The following is a 10,352-nucleotide window of genomic DNA, read 5'->3' as shown; positions in this document are numbered from 1 at the left end:
TAGTAGGGGGTGACACCATGAAATAAACCCAAAGGGCTGGGTGGGTGCCAGGGCATGTCCTGGCAGAGGGATGCTAGAGGGCATCACTAGCAGTCCCCACTGTGTCACGGTGTTTCTGCCTCAGGACTTACTGATAATGGAAAACCAGTAATCAGATAATACTCTGGGTTGATGTATGTATTATGTCAGGGAGTTTCCTCTTTGTCCAGGCCACTGTAACTGTATTTGTGCTTTTAGACAGGCGCAATGTAGGTGATCACTCTTTCTTTCGCTATTCATGCTGGTGTACTTAAAAAAAATTGGTTGGTGTTACAGTATAATGTGTTACACATTTCCTCTTTATACTTAAGCCTTTGAAATCTGGAGGCAAGATCTGGGAATTTTTCTTCAGGCTACTGTCACTTGCAAGTTACATTCTCCCTTTTTATTAATGGTTTAAAGTCATAGATATGATTTTTTTATGAGGCAGCGGCTGTAGGCTTGTGATTTGTTACTGTGCAGCCATGTCTGCAGTGGTGGTGATCCTGACATCTAACAGCAGTAGCAATGTAAGAACAGTCTGAGCAGGACTTTTCCTCTGTCAGTGACAGCATTCTCAATCCGTATGTCCCAAATTGCCTTCCTGCAAAGCTGCTGCTGCAAATGCTACTTCTGAATTACCTTCCTGTAGTTGTTGATCCCTAGTTAGAATGCCCTTACATGAAGTGTGCAAACATGATTGAAAATGTTGCCATTATTGCTTTAAGTGCATTGCTGCTTTCAGTTTAGTTGGATCATGACTGTTGCATCCCTTATAAACTATGACCAAGGTAAATGACTACTTTTTAATTATTATTATTATTATTTTCAGTCATGAACTTTAAGAATCATTATTCCAGCAGATGTGAGCAATAATATTAATTTGTATTGTTTTGTTCAACTGATGCATGAAAGGGTGATATCAGTTTTGATATTAATTCCTTTGGTCCTTGATGTTTGTTTCTTAAGACACCCGTTACACAGAAGATAGAGCTAAGGACATTTCTTGGAGTGGCATCTCCAAGTGCTAATAATTTGCCTGCTGTTCAATGCATCTATACATTCTACAGAAGGCTTGTGAATGACGGTGGTTATACTTCAGGCATTGAAAATACTTGCAGAAAAAATAAAATACCAAGCTAATTCACACCTGTGCTTTCCCCATCCTCTCTGTTGTACCCAGTTGATGGTGAATCCTTTCCTCTGCTTGAAGCTAAAATGAACTAGCATTAAATCGGGACATGTTGCACTTTCAAGCAGCTGGATGACACAGTGTTCCACTAGACTTTGTCCATGCCAGGCCTAAAAAACAGATGTCCCCCCACCAGTGACAGGCAGTGGCTGCCAGGCTGATCGTATTGTGTGGCCTGAGCAGAGGCCAACTGGAAGGAAGTGTATTTGCAGGCTGGCTGGCCTCGCAGCGCAGTGCTGGTGGGCTGGTTCAGATGTTGATGGACACGAGAGGAAATTGGGCAATGTACTTAAAAAGGAGAGAAAGGGTTGTGAATGAGGGAAGCAAGGGAATGACCCTGAGGAGAAGCTGGGAGAGGTGAGGAAGGGTCACGTATTGCATAGTGAGGGGAGCAAAGTTTAATGTAGGTGCTGGCAGTGGGTGTGGGTTCATCTGTTGTCCTGAGGCATGTTCCTGGTTGGTACCTTCTAATGCAATAGGAATTTTTGTTTCTGTGACACCCTACAGCAACAGAAAAGAGATGTCTACTGTCACCCTACCTGGTGCATTCATCTCTGGGGCCCCTGACATAAGGCCATGGACCTGTTGGACTGAGTCCAGAGGGGGGCCCGAAGATGGTCAGAGAGCTGGAGACCCCTCCTGTGGGGACCGGCTGAGAGAGTTGGGGTGGTTCAGCCCGGAGAGGAGAAGGCTCCGGGGAGACATTACAGTGGCCTTTCAGTACTTAAAGGGGGCTTCCAAGAAAGATGGGGACGGGCTTTTTAGAAGGGCCTGCAGTGAGAGGACAAGGGGGAATGGTTTTAAACTCAGAGAGGGCAGATTTAGATGAGATATGAGGAAGAAATTCTTCCCCGTGAGGGCGGCGAGGCGCTGGCCCAGGCTGCCCAGAGCAGCTGTGGGTGCCCCATCCCTGGCAGTGCCCAGGGCCAGGCTGGACGGGGCTGGGGGCAGCCTGGGCTGGGGGGGGGGATGTCCCTGCCCAGGGCGGGGGTTGGGACTAGATCTTTAAGGTCCCTTCCCACCCAAACCATTCTATGATGCTAAGATTAGCGTGTCACCATGCTGAAACTGAACATTCTGGTACTTGTCTTGTTAGTATGTTTAATTCTATAACTTGGACTTTGATTCTAGCACCAGTGTTCAACACTGCATAACCTCACTCTGAAATAATAATGTGAGAGCACGCCCAAAAAGGATCTTAAAGCCTCTGCCTCACTTCACACCAGGCTGGCACACCAGGTATCTAATTGTATGTCAGTATGGAGCTCTACATGTGATAGCAGATAGTATGAACTTACTGTGTGCTTCAGCTGGAGAAGATACCTGACCTAGTGAATTTCTAAGCTCAGTCAAAAAATGCTCCTTTTGGAATCTTTCTGTCCCATTTGGTGCTTCCTTCCCCCTTTTACTGTTTCCTTTTCTGTCACTCTGGCTGGTTATTTAAATATTGGGGGGGGAGCTTTATTCAGTACTGTGTTATTGTGTTGTCTTTGACTTATCTTCTCCATACTAGAAAGTACTCAATAATAATTCCTGTTATTGCTTATGTGCAGCATAAACAGGGCTATATTTTTAAAATTAACATAAGTCTTCAGAGTAATAAAATGAGGCAACCTAACACAGAAAGCTTCTGTAAAAAGCCCAATAAAAACTGCCGAGTCACAACATAATCTGAGCAAATTAAATTGCCCTGTTAGCTAATTCCTTTAGAAAGAAAAAGGAAAATTAAAATTTTGAATATTATCCACATGATTGAACCACTTTAGTTTAACTGTAGGCCATGGATTCTCCCATGCCTTCACCTGAATGGATCATTTTTCCTTGGCATTTCCGTTGTTGACAGTTGACAATACACTGTACAAGGGATAGGCACATCTAAGCTGGCCAAACCCAGCCTCTCTTGCTACTAAACTGGAAAACATTTTAACATTTTTAACGAATACAGTGCTGATTAGTTGAAAGAAAAAAAGATCACATACAAATACAGTACTGAATGCAACTGTTCTATATTCATACTACCCTGTTTGCATTTTCCATGGACAAATGACAAGATGTTACAGTTATTTATAAATTAACGTTAAAGGATGTTCCAAGGCTGTATTCAGCTGTTGTAGCTAGTTGTATATTTTTATTCTGTTTTTTTAAGTAATAAAAAACTTGGAATGAGACCCAGTATTGTATAACTTCCCTGAGACCTTATTTAATTGTATCTTGGGCAGCTGGGCAATTCTGGACCTTCCTGCAAACTCCAAGGGTTAATTTCTGTCTTTAATAAAACTTCATTACTGAAGTTTGCAAGATGTTGCATAATGTAGAATGTATTCCGTACTTAGTTCATAACACACTGAACTAAACTATTCACAGGAATTAGAGGCTGCTCTTTGCTTGGCACCGAGAAATCAAGAATTGATGAGGTTTCTCTAATAGTCATTTAAATGAAAGTATTTCAGAAATAGGAATGTGAGAGAGAGGGAGAAATCCAGAAGTTATATGGAGAATTTAAAAGAGGGAGAATTCACTGAAGATGTTACGGTGTATTAGGGAGTCTCTTGTGTTCTCTGTGTGTGTGTCTCAAGATAATGGCATTCAGGGTTCTAAAGCAAGTAGCGTAGATCTGAGGTTTTGTTGAGTTTACTGCAAACTGTCTTTCTCTGGTAGAATTTCACACTTGGGATTTAATGAATATTTGTGTTATATTTATTATAAAAACTTCTTTTTTCAGTCACGGACCAAACCTGCAATTTTAGCTTGCAGAGCTAGGCTCCTCTAGGCTGAATGTGAACAGACAGTACATCCAATGACTTAACTGAAACCCGATTTTATACCAGTTTCCTTGAGGGTGAGGGCTTGAAAATACCTCAGTGTTTCCACAGGTGATACAGCTTGAGGGAAAACTTAAAATGGTGTGTTGAGCTGTTGGACCTGCAGCTTTAAAAGTGACCTTTTCACCTTGTGAAAAGTTACACTGAAAATTTAAGAGGACAAGTTGAAGGGAGAGTTTTGGTGTTTTGCCGAGTTCTTGGAATCTGTAACAAAAAAAAAAAGAAAAATCATATTCCACACCTGTGAGTTACTTTATGCACAGAATTTTTATTTATTAGCAATTTGATAACATTCCGGGTACAGAAATGGCATGCAGAAAGTTCAGATTGGGATAACTTGCATCCCATCCTAAATGTGCCCATTACCCAGCGGATGTATGGATGCACTGTTCCTCGGGCCACCAGCTTGGCAAAATAGGGTGCCCTTTGCAGCCCTTTCCGTGCGATGGGCAGCGCTTTCTATCATCTAGCCAAACATCTCTGGGTAATGGAACTGCTTTTCATTTCAAAGCAAAACTTTTGTTTATTTTGTACGTTCTTTTTCTGTTAGAAAAATCCCAGGCTTTTGTTAAACAAACAAACAAAAAAGGAAACTACTAAAAGTAAGGTATTGTGTGATAGTTCAGCTCTGCTTCTGGGAAGAGGGGTGAAAGGTTTCTAGTGCTATTTTCTGTGTGATCATGTAACTAAATTGATTTAGCACTATCTACCTACAGCTTAAGGTAGTACATTTAGAGCAAATTAAAAAGTGAATGTAGGATGGGGTTTTAACTGAGTTTGTTGTGTATTTGTCTTGCTCTTTGCCTGTTTTTAAATGGCTCCTGTTCATTTTCCTAATTTTCCTTGTGGAATCTTTACATTCTTTTTACATTCAATTTTTATTATTGCTACGTCTATGTTTATGGCAACATATAAACCCAAACAATGCAAAATTAAGAACCTATTCTAGTCATGTTCAGCTTGTGTTAGGTCAGAACTGTCACCACAGCTGTCCCCCTCTGATGGAAGCTGCTTACCACACTGATGGGGTGTGGGCTGCCGCAGCTGGGACAGCTGGCCCTGCATTCAGCACAGAATCCGGACAGTACTTCGTCTGAGATTTTTCACTCCAAAATGAAGAGAGGAAATTTGAGAGTGGCTGAAGACCCCTGAGATAAACAGCTTGTCCCCATGCACTGACAAGAAAACTGGCGTGAGAAATGGTAGCCTCTGGACCCTATGTGTTGTCCAGGAATGAGTCTCTGAAATCTGCCTGGAAGTGGGAGGAGTGGGAGAGGATGGGGCAAGTGTGCTGGTGTGCAGGTCAGCCCCGAAGCGGGGTGCAGGCCTGCTGCTCACTGCATGGCCCGGCGGGGCGCTCTGGCCCACCCGCTGCATGGCCCGGCTGTGCCGCACTGGTGCCTGGTGCCCGCTGCATGGCCCGGCTGTGCCGCACTGGTGCCCGGTGCCCGCTGCATAGGCCGGCTGTGCCACACTGGTGCCCAGTGCCTGCTGCATGGCCCGGCTGTGCCGCACTGGTGCCTGGTGCCCGCTGCATGGCCTGGTCACGCTGCGCTGGTGCCTGCTGCCCGCTGCATGAGCTGGCCGTGCCGTGCTGGTGCCCGCTGCCTGGTGCTCTGCACCTGCCTGTGCTGCCCCAGGGCCTGTGCAGTGCCCAGCAGCGCTCAGCAGCCATTCCGGGCCTTCAGGAGCTGAATATTCCTGCTGTTTGGCAAGGAGGAAAAATAGGCAGCTTGAGGGAATTAAAAATAACAGAAAGAAAAACCTGTTCAGTCATCAGCTGAATGCTGCAGGAGGGGTGAGGGGGAGGATCAGGTGGATTGCAGCCAGCCGTATGCCTGCCCCTTAGTACAGCATTTGGGCTTGGAGATGGACTGTACCAAATCCTGAATGTGTGACCAAGCAAACACTTGGCCTTACAAGAAAAGATACAATTAAAGAAAGAATAGTTTTAGCACTTCCTTGCTATACCTACTGTAAAGTGTTTATGATAGGATTTTATTGGCTTTTTCACATCTAGAAAAATTGTGGGAAAAAGTCTCAGGCATGACGTAGCATGTGTGCAGGAGTTTGCCACAGTGTATTGATTGGCTTCTTGCCTTATCCTCCTTGCTTCTTATTCCTCTCTTATTTCCTGGCAAAACACTTATGTTCTCTGGTCACATGCTTCAAAAAGTACTATCCATCAGGAACAGGTATTACAATTTACCATCCCTAGGTAAAAGAACAGAACATACTTCAGAGCATGCGTTCTTCTTTTCCAAGGCGCGCACACAGAAAATTGTCCTGTTGACTTTTCCAGTCCCAAACCTGTTATTATGAACTGCTCAAATATGCGTTTGTTGTACGTCCATAACACACAGAAGACCAGAAACACTTAACCCCCAAACCCCCCAAGAATGCACTTCAGCTCATTTTTGAGAAGCAATAAACAAGTTCCCAGCTCAGATTCTGATGTTTTTCTCAGCTGGATGATTATTCAGGCTGAAGTTATTTCTGTAATTCAGATGATTCAGGACAAATTAGAAATAGCTGCAGATAGCTATGTGACTGGTTCCAGAAAACCATTTTTTCCCCCCTTTAGTATTTAAAAAGTGAACTAATATCTTCAAGTTGTGCACGCTGAAGCTTGTCTTGACTTGACGTTGCTGCCTGTCTGATTCTAGGACTAGATGGGGCTTCGGTGTTTTTTGTTTTTTTTTGTTTTGGTTTGGTTTTTTTGAGGTGGTAGTGTTAGTAAGTGCTATCATAAAGAGTACCAATAATGCAAGAACAGAAGATGTGAATATGTGCCTCCCTATTGATGCCAGTGGCATCAATCCTAGCCATTTACCCGCCTAAGTAGTTTGGGACAGACATGATTACCCCCTGATCAGCACAGCTGTATTGGTCTTTTACCAACTTGTTAATTGGTTGAAGTGTTTATTGGTGATTCACAATATAAATGTTTTGGCTTCTCTCTCTTCTGGGTGGTTTGGGGCCGAGTTAGCTATGGCAAAGAGGAAATGTCTGTTGGTTGCTCTGTGGTTGTGTCTGTCAAGTCCAGGACTTTGTGGCATGTACAAATTCAGATGCCTGTGAGCAGGACCTCTGGACTTTTGGGTTAAACCCTAGTATGGGCCTGTGGAGACTAGAGGTGTATTCCTGGCTCTGCTCCAAGTTCTACCCTGAAACTCCAGAATAGCCTTGGAAAAGTTGCTTCATCTGTCTAGGCTTCAGTTTTTACCTCTCTGAAAGAAGATGTTGATAGTGCTCCGTGTGAAAGATTGCTTTCCAGTATTCATTTTGAAAGTGACCTTTGTATTTCCATGTCTTTTCTGTGAGTGGGCACTTTCCTTCCCCAGAAGCAGTGATGTACTGTAGTGGTAGCAGCCGAAGAAGCTACGTGGGACAGGAAAAAAACAGTGCTGTAACTTTGCTGGTCTCTTTTAAGACCACTATGAGCATGGGGTTTCCTTTAAAAGTGGAATATTGGGTAACATGCTGAGCTGGAACACAACCTGTGCTAGACATATAGGGATGAGATAATTATCCTATTTATACCTTGTGTTTTACCGCTGTAAGGGAAAGATGATTCCTTTTGAAAAACATTTCGAGAGCTCAGAGTGAAAGGTGCAGGAGGGTATTATTTGTGTTGTGGTGCTTGCTGGAAAAAATTGAATGCAAGAACAAATGGAATGAGAGGAAATGTGAAAACAATGGGAAGAGAAAAACTGCTTTTCGCCTTACAGAGTAGTCATTGATTCATGAAAGCAGAAGGATAATTCCCCATTGTACAGCTTTCAGACAACAGTTAGAATATTCACTTCCAGTTAAAGACTAGAAAAATATCAATGAACTGACAGAAGCCAAAGAAAAGTCACATTTAAAAAAAAAGTTTAGGGTTTGGAGGAATAACTAATAGGAAAAAAGGAAAAAATAGTTAGTGAATTGGTGGAATAGAGCATAAGCAAGGAAGTGACATAGCTGTCAGAGCTGCAAAAATGATAAACTTGGAGAAGAGTGAATTGCTTTTGTAGCTTATGTTCAGAAAGAGGAATTCTGGGTAGAAAATAGAGATTTGTTGCTTTGTTTTGGTTTTTTTTTTCCCTTGGGGATATATATGTTGGGTTTTTTTTAATCTGAGGCACGGTCTGCTAGAGAAAATGGAAGATGTCATTATTTTTAAGAATGCTAAACAATGCATTAGAATATGCTGTGCAGGCAAGATGTTTTACAATATCTTCCAGGCCTTCAGGCTTCATGTGGCACAGACAACCTGCATATTGTGTGTAACCGTAGTGTTTGAGTGTTGTTAGTTTTGAGGATAGCTTTACCACTTTTATGCATATGTATTCTTCAAAGAAAAAGGAAACAATCACAACTATAAAGAAATGCTTATTTTCCTAGGCTTAATATTTATTAATGACTTTTATAAAATTAATGCTGTATTTTGACATACAAAATTAAATGCCTCTTGCTGAAAGATGTCATGTATAGGATCTTGCATGGAACAATTATGGTATAGTAATACTTTGCCTTTATGCAAAAGGATTGAAGAAATTGGAAAGCAAGCTATACGTCTAAGTAGTGGCATTATGCCCACTTCACAGAGGAGTAATTAGGAAGGGGACTTACTCAAGGTCAGGTGGCCTCAATGAGAAAAATGGAAGCTTTTCGCTCAACTGAAGCCCTCTAGGTAAACTAATTAAGTGTTGCTTCTTTTTCTCCTTATGAAAATGGAGACTGGATCAGTGCTGTGCTTACGACTGCATAAATTTTAATTTTAATCTTTATTCCTTAAATTTTTCACCTCCAGAATATCTGTGAAGCAAAACAGAATGCTAGTGCTGGCTAGAAACAAACAAGTCCAGTTTCGTATGATGCAACGCTTCGTAAATATTAACTCGTGAAATACTGTGGCTGCTCCTTTTTGGAACAGCAGTGAGTTTACTGTGCATTAAGTTAATGTGTACAGGCACACATCTCTTGCGTACTATATTTGGCAGTTCTCCAGTACATCCCCCTATGTCATGCCAAGACTAACCCGTCTGTTTGCTTCTGTGGCTCCAGGGCCATGATGGCCGGGTAACCTCTCCACTTTAAATGCAAAGGGACAGCTAGTCTCAGTCTGCTTGCATCTGTGTGCTCCAGTAGTAAGCAGAAAGGTGGTGTTACAGCTCTGTGTTACCTCTTTTCTGTATTTCTATTTAGAGGTCTTGGTTTGCCTTGCTTACAGAGTAGGGAGAGCTACGGGAGGGGGAGCACTTGTGACAAGTGCTTTTCTCTTCGTAACTGCTGCTAAAGGCATATGAAGTGAGGACAGACTGCAGGGTTGTGCAACAGTGGTTCTTAAAGCAGAAGACCAAAACTGACTCTTAAGGCCCTAAAGGTATTGTGAGCAACTGGCAGGAGTACCACTGGGCAGTGGGAATCCTATGAATGGTACTTTGACCATTGGTCATTTATGGTTTAACTCTTTCTAATATCTTTATGCATGTAATTATTATTGACACAATATTTAAGCTGCACTTTGGCTGTGCAGTGGATACTATGATATTCAGCTAATGTGAATTACTAATCCTTTTGAAGTTCTAATAATCTTCTTGCTACATGTGCTTGAAATGTGTTGTACCCATGCATAGATTAGTTTGGAATTAGTCTTGTGTATGAATTTACTTGTTACTTAGTTGTTCATGAATAATCCTTTTATTTTGCACTTTATATTCTCGTTTGTTCTCTTCTTGTACAAACCTCTCCTGTTCCCCATGTATTTTTCCCCTTTGTTCTCTGACATGTTTCCTGCTTTGGCCGGGCCAGTGGCATTTCTGAGGTGCCGATCACTGTTTCACCCAGACTGGCTTGCCCTGGTGTTTGAAAACAGTTTGAAAAAGTTACCAGCTAGCTAAAGAAAGGGAGAGATGGTGACAGGTTGAATTAGATCTTAAATCTCAGGTTACTTCAGACTGATTCCTACTCTGCATTTCACAGAGTGTTGGGGTCCAACAGTGCAAGAAAAGTGACAAAGCCACCTGCAATCCTGAGCCCTGGAAGTGCTGATTCTGTGGCAGTGATGATTTGTACTGGGGTAAGAGCCAGCTGGCTGTGTGGATGTGGCTTTAGATTGCTTTCTAATAAGTTACGTGTAGTATGGCTCAGCTTGGTGTGAGCGGGAAGTGCCATGCAGAAGAACTGTCACTCCAGAACATGAGTCAGAAGATGAAATTAGTGACTGACACAGATGCATATATTTCAGTGCCTCCACACTTGGTATCCCTGCACAGCCAAAATGTTCTAATAACGGCTCACCTCATATACCTTGGATCCACCAGAAGAGAGCT

At 42.5% G+C, this 10,352-nt stretch overlaps 1 protein-coding gene across 1 annotated transcript in view; it reads left to right on the top strand.

Moving 5' to 3' along the window:
* The first annotated feature begins 9,040 nt into the window (after positions 1 to 9,040).
* HERC1 (HECT and RLD domain containing E3 ubiquitin protein ligase family member 1) overlaps positions 9,041 to 10,352 on the top strand; it is a 109,822-nt gene continuing 108,510 nt past the window's right edge. Inside the window, exons 1-2 of the mRNA XM_055717265.1 lie at positions 9,041 to 9,179; positions 10,003 to 10,099. The gene's annotated coding sequence lies outside the window, so the exon portion shown is untranslated. The remainder of the gene's footprint in view (positions 9,180 to 10,002; positions 10,100 to 10,352) is intronic.

This window comes from Falco cherrug, chromosome 7, assembly GCF_023634085.1.
Source record: "Falco cherrug isolate bFalChe1 chromosome 7, bFalChe1.pri, whole genome shotgun sequence".
In the NCBI taxonomy this organism is placed as follows: domain Eukaryota; kingdom Metazoa; phylum Chordata; class Aves; order Falconiformes; family Falconidae; genus Falco; species Falco cherrug.
This window is presented reverse-complemented; position numbering and strand designations above follow the sequence as displayed.